This window comes from Sapajus apella, unplaced genomic scaffold (genome assembly GCF_009761245.1).
Source record: "Sapajus apella isolate SASKATOON/1434 unplaced genomic scaffold, GSC_monkey_1.0 scaffold53, whole genome shotgun sequence".
In the NCBI taxonomy this organism is placed as follows: domain Eukaryota; kingdom Metazoa; phylum Chordata; class Mammalia; order Primates; family Cebidae; genus Sapajus; species Sapajus apella.
The window spans coordinates 11191538-11203862 of record NW_022436993.1 but is presented as its reverse complement, the minus strand read 5'-3'; the positions used below and the strand labels follow the sequence as shown (position 1 = coordinate 11203862).

The following is a 12325-nucleotide window of genomic DNA, read 5'->3' as shown; positions in this document are numbered from 1 at the left end:
TAGAAGCTAGGATTCGTGTAACACGATCTGTTCAATGTTAAACCAAACGAAGAAAAGGCACGCAATTAGTGGTGCAATTAGCACAGCAAGTTAGAGCTAATGAGATTAATGTCACAGACTCCAACATGACAAGGGCCAGTTAGCTCTGTGTGGCGACCCGGCCTGCTTGCCCAGCCATTAGTGATCCATCTCAATTACGTGCCGGTCAGAAAGACCAGCCAAGAGCATAGAACTACACAGAGACCTTACTCGTGCTAAAAATATTTTAATTATTATTTTTTAAGCCACTTCATCCAAACAAACTTCATGTAGCAGAAGGCCGGCGGTGTAATTATTTCATCTGTGTGCAGTGCCCATCCAGAAATTCTTCTCCATGCTATCAGATGATCAGAGTTAAAAACCCTTCACAATTTCTTCTAAACATATTTTGGTTGACATTTCGAAGCACTGATTTGAAATGCAGATTGCTCTCTAGCTTCAAACATTATCATGGCGGTTTAATTTGCTCTGCAAGATTAGGTTTGCCCAAAGAATAGTTTTTCTAACTGTAAATAAAGAAAATAGATACAGAGCCACAAAAGTAAAAGAGAGAAATGATCCGCCTTCTACTTTGGGGTCTAAAACTTTACTGGATGTGTCAGCGTTTACACACATATGCATACACATGGGCGTGTGTATAATTTTTTCCAATTTTTTATTTTTTTTTTTTTTTTTTGAGACAGGATCTCTGTCGCCCAGACTGGAGTGCAGTGGTACAATCTCAGCGCACTGCAATCTCTGCCTCCCAAGTTCAAATGATTCTCCTGCCTCAGCCTCCTGTGTAGCCGGGACCACAGGCACATGCTACCACAACCAGCTAATTTTTTTTTATTTTTTATAGAGATGGGGTCTCAGTATTTTGCTCGGGCTGGTCTCAAACTCCTAGGCTCAAGCAATCCTCCCACTTCAGCCTCCCGAAGTGCTGGGATTACAGGCATCAGCCACAGTACCCAGCCTCCAATATTCTTTCTATAAGAACATTCTATTAATACAGAAGTTTTTCCTTAAAAGGATAATAAGACAAAAAATTTTCAGGAAGAGTCTCAATACTGGGGCCAAGCATGCTTTGAAGAAAATGAATATGCAACACTGCTGGCCACAACATTTGCATTTTTTTTTTTTTTTTTTAGATGCAGGTCTCGCTGTGTCACCAGGCTGGAACAGAGTGGTGCAATCCGGGCTCACTGGAACGTCCTCCTCCCAGATCGAAGCGATTCTCCTGCCTCAGTCTCTTGGGACTACAGGCACACGCCACCACGCCCAGCTAATTTTTGTATTTTTAGTAGAGTCAGGGTTTCACCTTGTTGGCCAGAACGGTCTCACTCTCTTGACCTCCGGATTATAGGCATGAGCCACCACGCCCGGCTGCGTGTTTCTTCTTTTTGTTTTTTTTTTTTTTTTTTTAAACCATTGCAAATGTACAGAGAAGTCCAAAACACAATACAAAACCTGTTTTCCCAGCCTGAAGCACTGATATTAAGCTGTTGGCCTGAAGCCCCATAAACTCTAGGGTATACCACCTACAAGCAAAAACATACATAACCACAATACAACCATCAAAATAAAAAAGTTAATCTAGTACATGAGGACTATCTAACCCTAATCCCCACCCAAGTTTCTTTAAATGTCCCAGTCATTTCCCTGATGGAAGAAATAGGATCTGGTTCAGAATCCACACTGCGGGTAGCTATCAAGTCTTTGTCATCTCCTCTAGACTGAGGATTTCTCTTTCCTTGACCTTCATGACCTTGGCAATTGTGAAGATTGTACAAGTGTTTTCCATTACGTCCATCTATGCAGATTTCTTTTTTTGACATGACCTTGCTCTGTTGCCCAGGCTGGGATGCAGTGGTGCAATCACAGCTCACTGCAGCCTCGGCTTTGCAGGCTCAAGCAATCCTCCCAGCTCAGCCTCCCAAGTAGCTGAGACTCCAGGCTCACAGCACTATACTTGCTTGATTTAAAAATAATTTTTTTTTAGAAGTGGGATCTCACTCTGTTGCCCAGGCCAGAGATTTGTCATTTATTGATTCTTGATTCATGCATCTATATTAGTCCATTCTGGAATTGCTATAAAGAAATACCTGAAACTGGGTAATTTATAAGAAAAAAAGTTTATATGCCTCATGGTTCTGCAGACTGTACAGGAAGCATAGAAGCATCTGATTCTGGGGAGGCCTCAGGAACTTTTACTCATGGCAGAAGGCAAAGGTGGAGCAGCCGTCTTCACATGGGGTATTAGTATGTTCTAACACTGCTAATGAAGACACACGTGAGACCAGGTAATTTATAAAGGAAAGAGGTTTAATGGACTCACAGTTCCATATGGCTGGGGAGGCCTCACGATCATGGCAGAAGGCAAAGGAGACGCAAAGGCCCATCTTACATGGCAGCAGGGAAGAGACTGTATGCAGGGGAACTCCCCTTTATAAAACCACTACATCTCATGAGGCTTATTCACTATCACAAGGACAGCATGGGAAAGACCCACCCCTATGATTTAATTACCTCCTACCAGGTCTCACCCACAACATGCAGGAATTATGGGAGCTACAATTCAAGATGAGATTTGGATGGGGACACACCCAAACCATATCACATGGCAAGGGCAGGGGGAGCAGGAAGGTCGGGGGGAGGAGGTGGCTGGGGGGAGGTACCACACACACTTAAACAACTAGATCTCATGAAAACTAAAGAGTACAAAGGTGGTTGATGGTTAATACCGAGTGTCAACTTGATGGGACTGAAGGATGAAAAGTATTGATCCTGGGTGTGTCTGTGAGGGTGTTGCCAAAGGAGATTAACATTAGAGTCAGTGAGCTGGGAGAGGCAGACCCACCCTTAATCTGAGGGAGGGCACCATCTACTCAGCTGCCAGCAGCATGGCCAGGATATAAAACAGGCAGAAAAACCTGAAAAGCCTAGACTGGCCTAGACTCCCAGCCTACATCTTTCTCCTGTGCTGGACGCGGGCTGCCCTTGAACATCGGACTCCAAGTTCTTCAGCTTTGGGACTTGGACTAGCTTCCTTGCCCCTCAGCTTGCAGATGGCCTACTGTGGGACCTTGTTGATCATGTGAGTTACTACTACTTAATAAACTCCACATACACACACGCACACACACGTATCTCCTATTAGTTCTGTCCCTCTAGAGAACCCTAATACAGGGGAGATGGTGCTAACCCATTCATGAGAACTCTGCCCCCATGATCCAATCACCTCCTACCAGGCTCCACCTCCAACACGGGATTACAGTTCCATGTGAGATCTGGTGAGGACACAGATCCAAACCGTATCAGCATCTTTGGCAGGGATATGGCAGAGACACTGTGTTCTTGTCATGGCACTCTACCTATAACACATGACTTCCATTTATTTATCCCATTGATAAGAATCTTCACTTTGATGGCTCAAGTCTGCCTGGCTTCTTCACTGCCAATGTATTGTTTTTCCTGCTTTTAATTGGTAAATTTGGGGAAATGTGGAAATTCCTCAGGGTGGTAGAAAAAATATTACGGGAAAATAGTAAAGAAAGTTATAGAATATAGTCTCAAACCCTTCTGGAAGGCCTAAGAATGTTTTCACAGTTTCAGTACAAGTTTCAGCTGAAAGCAGCCTAAATCCCCCTTGGATTTAGTTAGTAAGTAAAGCAAATAGCCAGGGTATGTGGGTGACTTTACCTAACTAACCTATTTACTCATGTGGTCTTAAAATTAAACTTTGAGCCAGATGGCCCTTTTGGGGAGAGGTTGACCAGGGATATTATCCACTAACGGTGTTTGTTTTGGGCATCAGAACCTGGCCTTTAATCTTTCTCTACAAGCATGCTGACTTAAAGCCTCTGTTATTAAATCTATACTGAATAAATGGGGAGAGGGCAAACTAGTAAGTATCATGTAACTGCGATCTCTCTCTGTGAGTGGCTCATGACCCCTCAGCCCACTCATTCTCTGTATTGTGTGTAAGTGCATTTATTCATCCACCGTCCACAGACCCCAGCAGGAAAAGCAAAAAGGGTACTTTGATGTCAATATCCTGTTCCCCACCAAACTCTAAACTTATTGTGTCTTTTGGTCCCCAACCAAGGCAACCTTGTCCCCCATGGGATATCTGGCAATGTCTGCAGACATTTTGGTTTGTAACTGTGGTCACTAGAAGATCTAAAATTTTGTTGGTGACTGGCCTTCTCTGTCTGCTGGATGGCCCTAGTCTAAAGCACTGGTGTAGTGGATGGAAGCCACGGATGCTGACACACATCCCACATCATGCAAGGCAGCCCAACCCATGACAAAGAATCGTCCAGTCCAAAAGGTCAACAGCATTGGTGCTGGGAGATCATGGTTTACTTAGTTATACTGGTACGGCCTTGCGGCTTCCTATTTTAGCTGATGGGTTACACTCTATCGTTATTACTTAGAGTGATGCTCTAATTGTCCCTGCTTTGGCCAGTGTGAGTCCATCCAAGCGGACTTCTTAGTCCTTTCTACACGCCCCCTCATCCTTGCAGCACTTCCTTGCTTTCTGGCACAAGATATTCAGATTCATCCTGTATTTTTTCTATCACAGCCCTGGAATCAGTTATTTCTCCCATGATCTCCGGTTCCTTTTGTGGGAAATAATATTTCTAAGCCAAAATCCAGGCACTAGACGTGCTCACTGCCATGGGGGCAGGGGAGGTTAGGTACTCTCGGCCCCTCTGAGTGGTCAGAGCTAGAGAATATACACACTCCAAACCCTATATTGATTTCACTGTCTATTTCTATTTTTAAACACCCTATGTTCACCCCAATCTACCGAATTCCAACACATCTCAAGGCTCATCCTGGTTGTCTCCCTTCTCATATTTCTAATTCTCTCAAATCCTTTTGGAAGGCCTAAGGTTTTTTCATACATCGTTTCAGCAGAAGTTTTGGCTGAAGGCAGCCTAAATCCCCCTTACAATTAGCTAATAAGTAAAGCGATTAGCTAGGATATGTGGGATAGTTTACCTAACTAATTTGTTTACTCATGTGGTCTTAAAACTAAAAAGCGGGCCGGGCCCGGTGGCTCAAGCCTGTAATCCCAGCACTTTGGGAGGCCGAGGCGGGTGGATCACGAGGTCAAGAGATCGAGACCATCCTGGTCAACATGGTGAAACCCCGTCTCTACTAAAAATACAAAAAATTAGCTGGGCATGGTGGTGCGTGCCTGTAATCCCAGCTACTCAGGAGGCTGAGGCAGGAGAATTGCCTGAACCCAGGAGGCGGAGGTTGCGGTGAGCCGAGATCGCGCCATTGCACTCCAGCCTGGGTAAAAAGAGCGAAACTCCGTCTCAAAAAAAAACAAAAAAAAAAAACCCAAAAAGCGAGAACTCTACTTCCATTGTCTTTAGGCTGTTTACTTATTTAACGAACACCACTCTATATAGCTGTGTAAACAGTTATCTTACAGTGAAACCAAGACAGCTCTGTGATCATCTGCACGGACACTTGGAAGCTTGCTGCTGACTCTTGGTCAAGATAGTGAAGAGTGAGCCAGCTTAAAGTTAAAAACACCCCTGGTGGTCCCCAGGGCCAGCTTGCTTACACCATTGTGGGAGGTGTGGATTGAAGGCTTACACCTGGTCACAGAGCCTGGGCTGGCTTTGTGACCGGCCCAGCACAGAAGACAGCACTCGATGTTTTGGCCCAGGCTCTCCTGACACCAACATTCCTTGCACACTTCTTGATGGTTCACAGTCTCGAGACAAAATGTCCTCTGTGCAGCCAACGAGGGGCCCTGGTGAGCCATGCCAGTGAGTCTCTCAGGTCACCAACACTAGCCTGTGCTTTCTTCCTCCAGCTGAAGCATCTCCTGTGCTTTTACAAAGCCCTCATGTAAGCAGATGCTGTGGAATCTGGCAAGCCCTTTCAATTATCCAACACATGCTCCACTGCAGCAACCCATCTCCCCATCACCCCTTCCTCCTCACTCTGTCCTGATGCTAATCTCCAGGCCAGGACACCTCCACCAGGATGCCCTCCTTGCTCTGCCCCGGCCCAACCTGCCCAACCTGCACGGCTGCTCTCCTCACCCACTAAGGTGTCAATGCTCCCTGCAGGCCACCCCCTGAACGTCTATTTTCCTGTCCCACTGATATGGTTTGGCTGTTTCTCCGCCCAAATCTCGCCTTGACTTGTAATAATGCCCAGGACGGGGCTAGGTGGAGACAACTGAATCATGGGGGCGGTTCCCCCATAGTGTTTGCATGACAGTAAGTCAGTCTCACAAGATCTGATGGCTTTATAAATGGGAGCTCCACTGCACACGCTCTCTTACCTGCCGCCATGTAAGATGTCCCTTTGCTCTTTGTCTCCTGCCATCATTGAGGCCTCCCCAGCCATGTGGAACTGTGAGTCCATTAAGCCTCTTTCCTTTATAAATTACCCACTCTCAGCTATGTCTTTATAAGCAGCATGAAAACAAACCCTCTTAAAGGCTTGAGGACCGAATTGTTACGGAATGGGACAGAAAGAGGCCACAGGGAAGAAGAAAAGCATTTCTGTGGCTTTTAAAAAGAATCCTGATGGTGGTTTACCATGCGGTACTTAAGATGTTATAGGCTGCAGAAATCTCACACATTTTTATCTGCAAGAGTTCAGATTTTTCTGTCCACCAGACAAAGCATTGCTCTGAGATGTATAGTGAGGCATGAAAAAAAATTCTCCCTAGAAATCCCTGATCCCAAACAAGATTAAATAGATTCATAGATGTATCAGTTAAGATTACACTCAGCTTCATGTAAGAGCAAACCACACACAAGAGGAGTTACACAAAACGGGAGTTTCTCTCTCACTTACACAGAGGCAGTCCAGAGGCCCCCAGTACCCTGTTACCAAGCTATCCCGTTAATGGTTCCCACCTTGCTAGGGGCTATACATTTGGGAATTTTTCCCAAAAAAATTCATATATGGAACCCCAATTCCCAGTGTATGGTATCCGGAGGTGGGGCTTTGGGGAAGTGATTAGCTCATGAGGGTGGAACCCTCGTCAATGAAGTTAGTGTCTTTATAAGAGGAGACATGTAAAACATGATCTCTTTCTCCACTGTATGAGGATGTAACAAGAAGGTAGTCTTCCACAAACCAGTAAGACAGCCCTCGCTGGACACTGAATCTGTCAGTACGTTGGTCTTGGATTTTCAGAATCACAAGGAGAAAATTTCTATTAAGTTACCTAGTCTAAAGAATTTTTGTTATAGCAGCCTGAACTGACTAAAACACACCTCACAGTCCAAGATGACAGCCTGAGCTCAGCCATCACATCTACATTCCTCTCAGGAAAAAGGAAAGGGTAAAGAAGGCTTCCTCCTTTAGGACACTTCCAAGAAGTTGGACGTGGCATTTCCACTTATAAGCAAGTAATCAAAATTTAGTAACACAGTGATGCCTAGCTACAGGTATTGATCGACTTACCACCTATGCTACTTACGACCATTCGAGTTTACGACCACAATCGATAGCCACGACTGCTCTGCGTCTGGCAGCGCAAACGTTGCCCAGCTGGGCGTACAACAGTGCGGACCAGCTTCCGGCAGCACTACCATCTCTGCATGCACCATTTCAACTGTACATATAGCCTACTCAACTTACGACCAAATCGTGTTACGACCGGTCCGCGGTCCCAACTGTGGTCGTAAGTCGAGCACTAGCTGTACAAGGCTGGCTTCTGGCTGCCCATGTGCCGGCTAAAAATTAGGGGTTTTATTACCAAGAAAGATGGGAGAGCTCAGACTGGCAGAAAATTAGCAGTCTCTCACACCCATAGACCGTCCATCTGAAAGTCACTGAAATTAAAAGAAAACTGATGGTGCTCACATCTTCCCTGCCTTAATTTCTCCTAAAATAGCATGAGCAACTAATTAGAAATGAAAAAAATGTTGCTCTTCTCAAAAAAGTGCAAAGTTCACAAGCTCAGGTTCATATTGACAGATTTAATGAGGGAAAACGGGTTATTTTCAATCGTTTCATTGTGTCCCTTCAACAAACACTTAGCAGGGAAGAAACCAAAACAGTTCAAAAGTTGTGTTTTCTTTTAATAGAGAAGAGAAATTCAGTGGTTGCCTCACCCGATCACACCACCAGAATTTATTTTTCTTTCTCACTCTTGCCACAGGGCCACATGCTAAAGTAGGTAAGAGGGAGAAGGACGAGAGCAGAAAAGAAAAAGTGAATAAAAGATCTTTGAGAAAAATATTTAGGGCAACAAAGGACTGCAGTTCGGGTCTGCAGGGAGGGCAGTTAAGTTCAAAGAATCAACAGACCCCCACAAAGCCCAGACACGCGAAGACCAAGGGGCGACAGACGTGTTTATACAACCGGTCACTCCTTTCCACTCGGGAATGGTGAGTTCATTGTGAGTCTTGTATGCAAACTGCGCTGTTAGAAAAGAAGGGAGAAAAGGTCTACCAAAATAGAACAGGTTATTTAAAAGCACAAAAGCCGCCCCCGTCGAACATGTTGGGGAAAAATGGGAGCAGGCGGTACCACTGACCAGCTACCGGTGCCTTGCTGACTGTAATCACACCCTGGCAGATTTTCTACTGTGTTAATAACATCCTCTAATGGTCCTGCTAACCAGAAACTGTTCGGAATGAGCTCCCCCAGAACAGCGAGAGCAAACTGTTACTAAAATTCCTAAAGCAATATTCAACGATGCTTTGCCCAGGCATTTTCAGAGTAGAATACGTTTCAAAATTCAACTCAATCACTAAGAAAACGTGTTGATGTGTACAGTTAAATGCCACAGGGCCTTGGCTATCGTTCTATCTCTAGCCTTTTTAGGAGTGTCATTTAGGTGAATGTTGGATCAGGCCAAAATGAGCAGTGGGAAGCAAAATCATTGGGAGGGCAGCGTTTGTGGGGTCTGGGGGCGGGGTGACGTTGCTGGCACTGTACCTGTGATTTATGATCTTTTATTCTCGAGTCAGGAAGGGAATCAGCAGGAAAATGCCCAAAAGGAACTAGTTGGTTCAATAATTTCACAAGAAAGACAATCAAGGACTCACACAGGCACTTATTGACTGGATATTTACCGATCACACTCAGAGTGCCAGCCGTCTCTACCTTGGAGAGTCTTAGAAGCATCACTGACCAGGTATCCTGATTAGCCTGGAATGGTCTCGGATTACACCAGCTATCCCTCCAAAAATAATGTCCTGGTTTGGAGGATAAACTACACAGTCACCCAACTTAGGGAACAGCGAATATGGGCCAATAACCTAACATGCTAGGTATAAAAGGATCATGGACACAGAGGGGTAGATTTACAAGGACCATGGCGTTTCAGAAAGAGATGCTACTTATCGTAGGGTGAGAAACTGAGAAATGCTTTAGGGTAGAGGGTACACCATGCACCCAGGGGACCTATGCAACCCGGGGTGACAGAGGCAATCCCAGGCTTATCTGAGCACAGGCATGAAACACAGGGAAGGCATAACACGGGGTCTGGCTCTGTGTCCCCTCCTAAACTTCATGTTGAATTGTACTCCTCTGTGTTGAGGGAGGGACCTGGTGGGAAGGGACGCAATCGGGGGGTGGATTTCCCCCTTGCCGTTCTCATGATGGTGAGTCCTCACAAGACCTGGCTGTCTGAGAGTGTGTTAGCATCTCCCACTTTGCTCTTTCTCCTTCTCCCGGGACGAACATGTGCTTGCTTCCCCTTCACCTTCCACCACGATTGTAAGTTTTCTGAGGCCTCCCAGCCATGCTTCTGGTATACCCCGTGGGATTTTTTGAGTCAATCAAACCTTTTTTCTTCAAAAATTGTCAAGCCTTAAGTAGTTCTTTATAGCAGTGTGAGAACGTACTAATACAGGATAGAACGTGGAAGGAGTGGTCAGTATTTTAATGGAGTAAATTCAGAAAAATCAAATAACTGGTTGGAGTGCAGTGGCGTGATCTCGGCTCACTGTAACCTCCACCTCTCAGGTTCAGGCAGTTCTCCTGCCACAGCCTCCCAAATAGCTGGGATTACAGGTGTGCACTACCACGCCCAGCTAATTTTTGTATTTTTAGTAGAAATGGGGTTTTACCATGTTGGCCAGGCTGGTCTCAAACTCGTGACTTCAGGTGATCTGCCTGCCTTGGCCACCTAAAGTGCTGGGATTACAGGCATGAGCCACCTGTCTCAAAAAAATTAAAAAAAAAAAAAAAAATCAAAGAGCTGGCCAGGTGTGGCGGCTCATGCCTATAATCCCAGCATTTTGGGAGGCCAAGGTGGGCAGACTGCCTGAGCTCAGGAGTATGAGACCAGCCTGTTCAACATGGTGAAACCCCATCTCTACCGAAATACAATAAATACAATAAATCAGTCCAGTGTGGTGGTGCACACCTGCAGTTCCAGCCGCCTGGGAGGCTGAGGCGGGAGAATCACTGGAACCCAGAAGGCAGAGGTCGCAGTGAGCCGACATCACACCACTGCACTCCAGCCTGGGCGACACAGCAAGACTCCGTCTCAAAAAAAAAATAACAGAAAAATCAAAAAACTAAAACTCCTAGAAAAAGAATCACCCTGTCTAGATAATGTGGACAGAACCCTCTGCAGCTATGCACAGAGACAGCCATGTTAATTCAAATCATCCAAGGGGTCTAGACTACAAAGAATTAACTTAACATGTAGCATAGTGAAATGGCTTTTTCATTATGGCTCCCTGGTGGAATAGAAACAGCCACAGCCTTAAATAACCCTCATCAGAGGCTCCACAGGAATGTGGGAGCTAGCCAGATGTCAGCACCGAGCAGCAATGCTGACCGACTTGAGCTCTGTGTCTCCGTGATGCTGCTTAAAATGTCTGCCCGTGTCGCATGGCTGAAGTTATTTCACCCTTGGTAGCAGGACACAGATTCTGATGTACTTACATATGCAGGATCTGACAATATATTAAAATGAAGACAGACAATGTTCGACGTCAATAAATAAATATCATATTCATCAACACAACCAGAATCATAAAAACCTTTCTTTTGAATTTTGTTCATAAGTTAAAACTTTAAATTAAATTTCACTGTGGGATGAAAGCCTTTCCTTATTTCACAACTAATTATCGTGCAGGGTTACTGCAAGTCTTCAGAAGGTTTTCACAAGAATTGATCACTTTACTGAATTCTAGTATTTACAGACAGAGTCTACCGATCACAAGTAACACTTCTCTCAATCAACAATAAAACAATTTAACATATATGACAACTGAAAAAAGATGGCCTCTATTTCTACACCTAAGGGCAGAGAATTCACGTATCTTGAGAACCCCCCATGAGCTGCTCACTAATTGGTGTCTTTCAGTCCATGAGGACATTAAGAAGGAAGACAGACCCAAGACACTGGTATTTAAATTACGGAGCCCACATCATTCACGGCCAAACACATCCTTTTATAGTTTTTGCTCCAGGAAAAAAATGCAAAGAAAAACTGTATTTCTGAAGATGCCTGGGAGAATTAAAGAGAAAATATATTAGGCCACTTAAGATATGCCGTCACTGGATGGTATTAACAAAACCATCACAACAAAGTAGTTGTGAGTTACAACTACTTTGCGTGCCACTGTACTTCCTTAGTGGGACAGGGATAGAATATGAGTGAGACACAATTGCTGCCCTCAACGAGCTTACTCCGCAATAAGAAGATGAAATAAAACACTAGCATACAGTACAGAAGGTGATGGTGAATGTTATTTGTCCACTTGATTGGGCTATGATACCCAGATGGCTGGTATGATGTTCTTTTGCGGGGTCTGTGAGGGTGTTTCCAGAAGAGATTAGCATTTGAATCAGGGGACTGAGAAGAGAAGACCCTCCCTCACCAACGCAGGTGAGCAATACCCAATTCACTGAGTGCTTCAATAGAATAAAAAGAACACACTCAGAGACAGCAGGTATTTTTAAGTTATCTGACTGGGACTTTAAAATTACTATGATTGATATGACAACATGCATAAAAGACGGGTAATGTCAACAGAGACAAAAGCCCTAAGACAGAACTGAAAGGAAATGCTAGAGATCAGAAACACTGCAGCAGAAATAAAGAGGGCCTCTGACTGGTTCCTTAGTAGAATGGATATAGCCAAGGAAAGAATCAGTGATCTTGAAGACACGTCAACAGAAACTTCCTAAACCAAAAAGCAAAGAGAAAAAAGAATAGGGGAAAAGTGAAACAGAATACTCAAGGACAATGGGATAATTGCAAAAGGCATAACATTCACATAAAGGGAATACAAGAAGAGAAAAAGGAACAGAAAGTAATATCGAAATAACTCAGAATTTTCCAAAA

At 44.6% G+C, this 12325-nt stretch overlaps 1 protein-coding gene and 1 long non-coding RNA gene across 4 annotated transcripts in view; both read right to left on the bottom strand.

The window, feature by feature from the left end:
- The window catches only part of RSU1 (Ras suppressor protein 1), a 225802-nt gene that overhangs the window by 193661 nt on the left and 19816 nt on the right, over positions 1-12325 (bottom strand). The window lies entirely within an intron of this gene.
- LOC116527232 lies at positions 3626-7518 on the bottom strand. Its single transcript, XR_004258442.1, has 2 exons — positions 5377-7518; positions 3626-5061 (listed from the first exon to the last, which is right to left on the bottom strand). It is a non-coding gene; the product is annotated as an uncharacterized LOC116527232 (long non-coding RNA).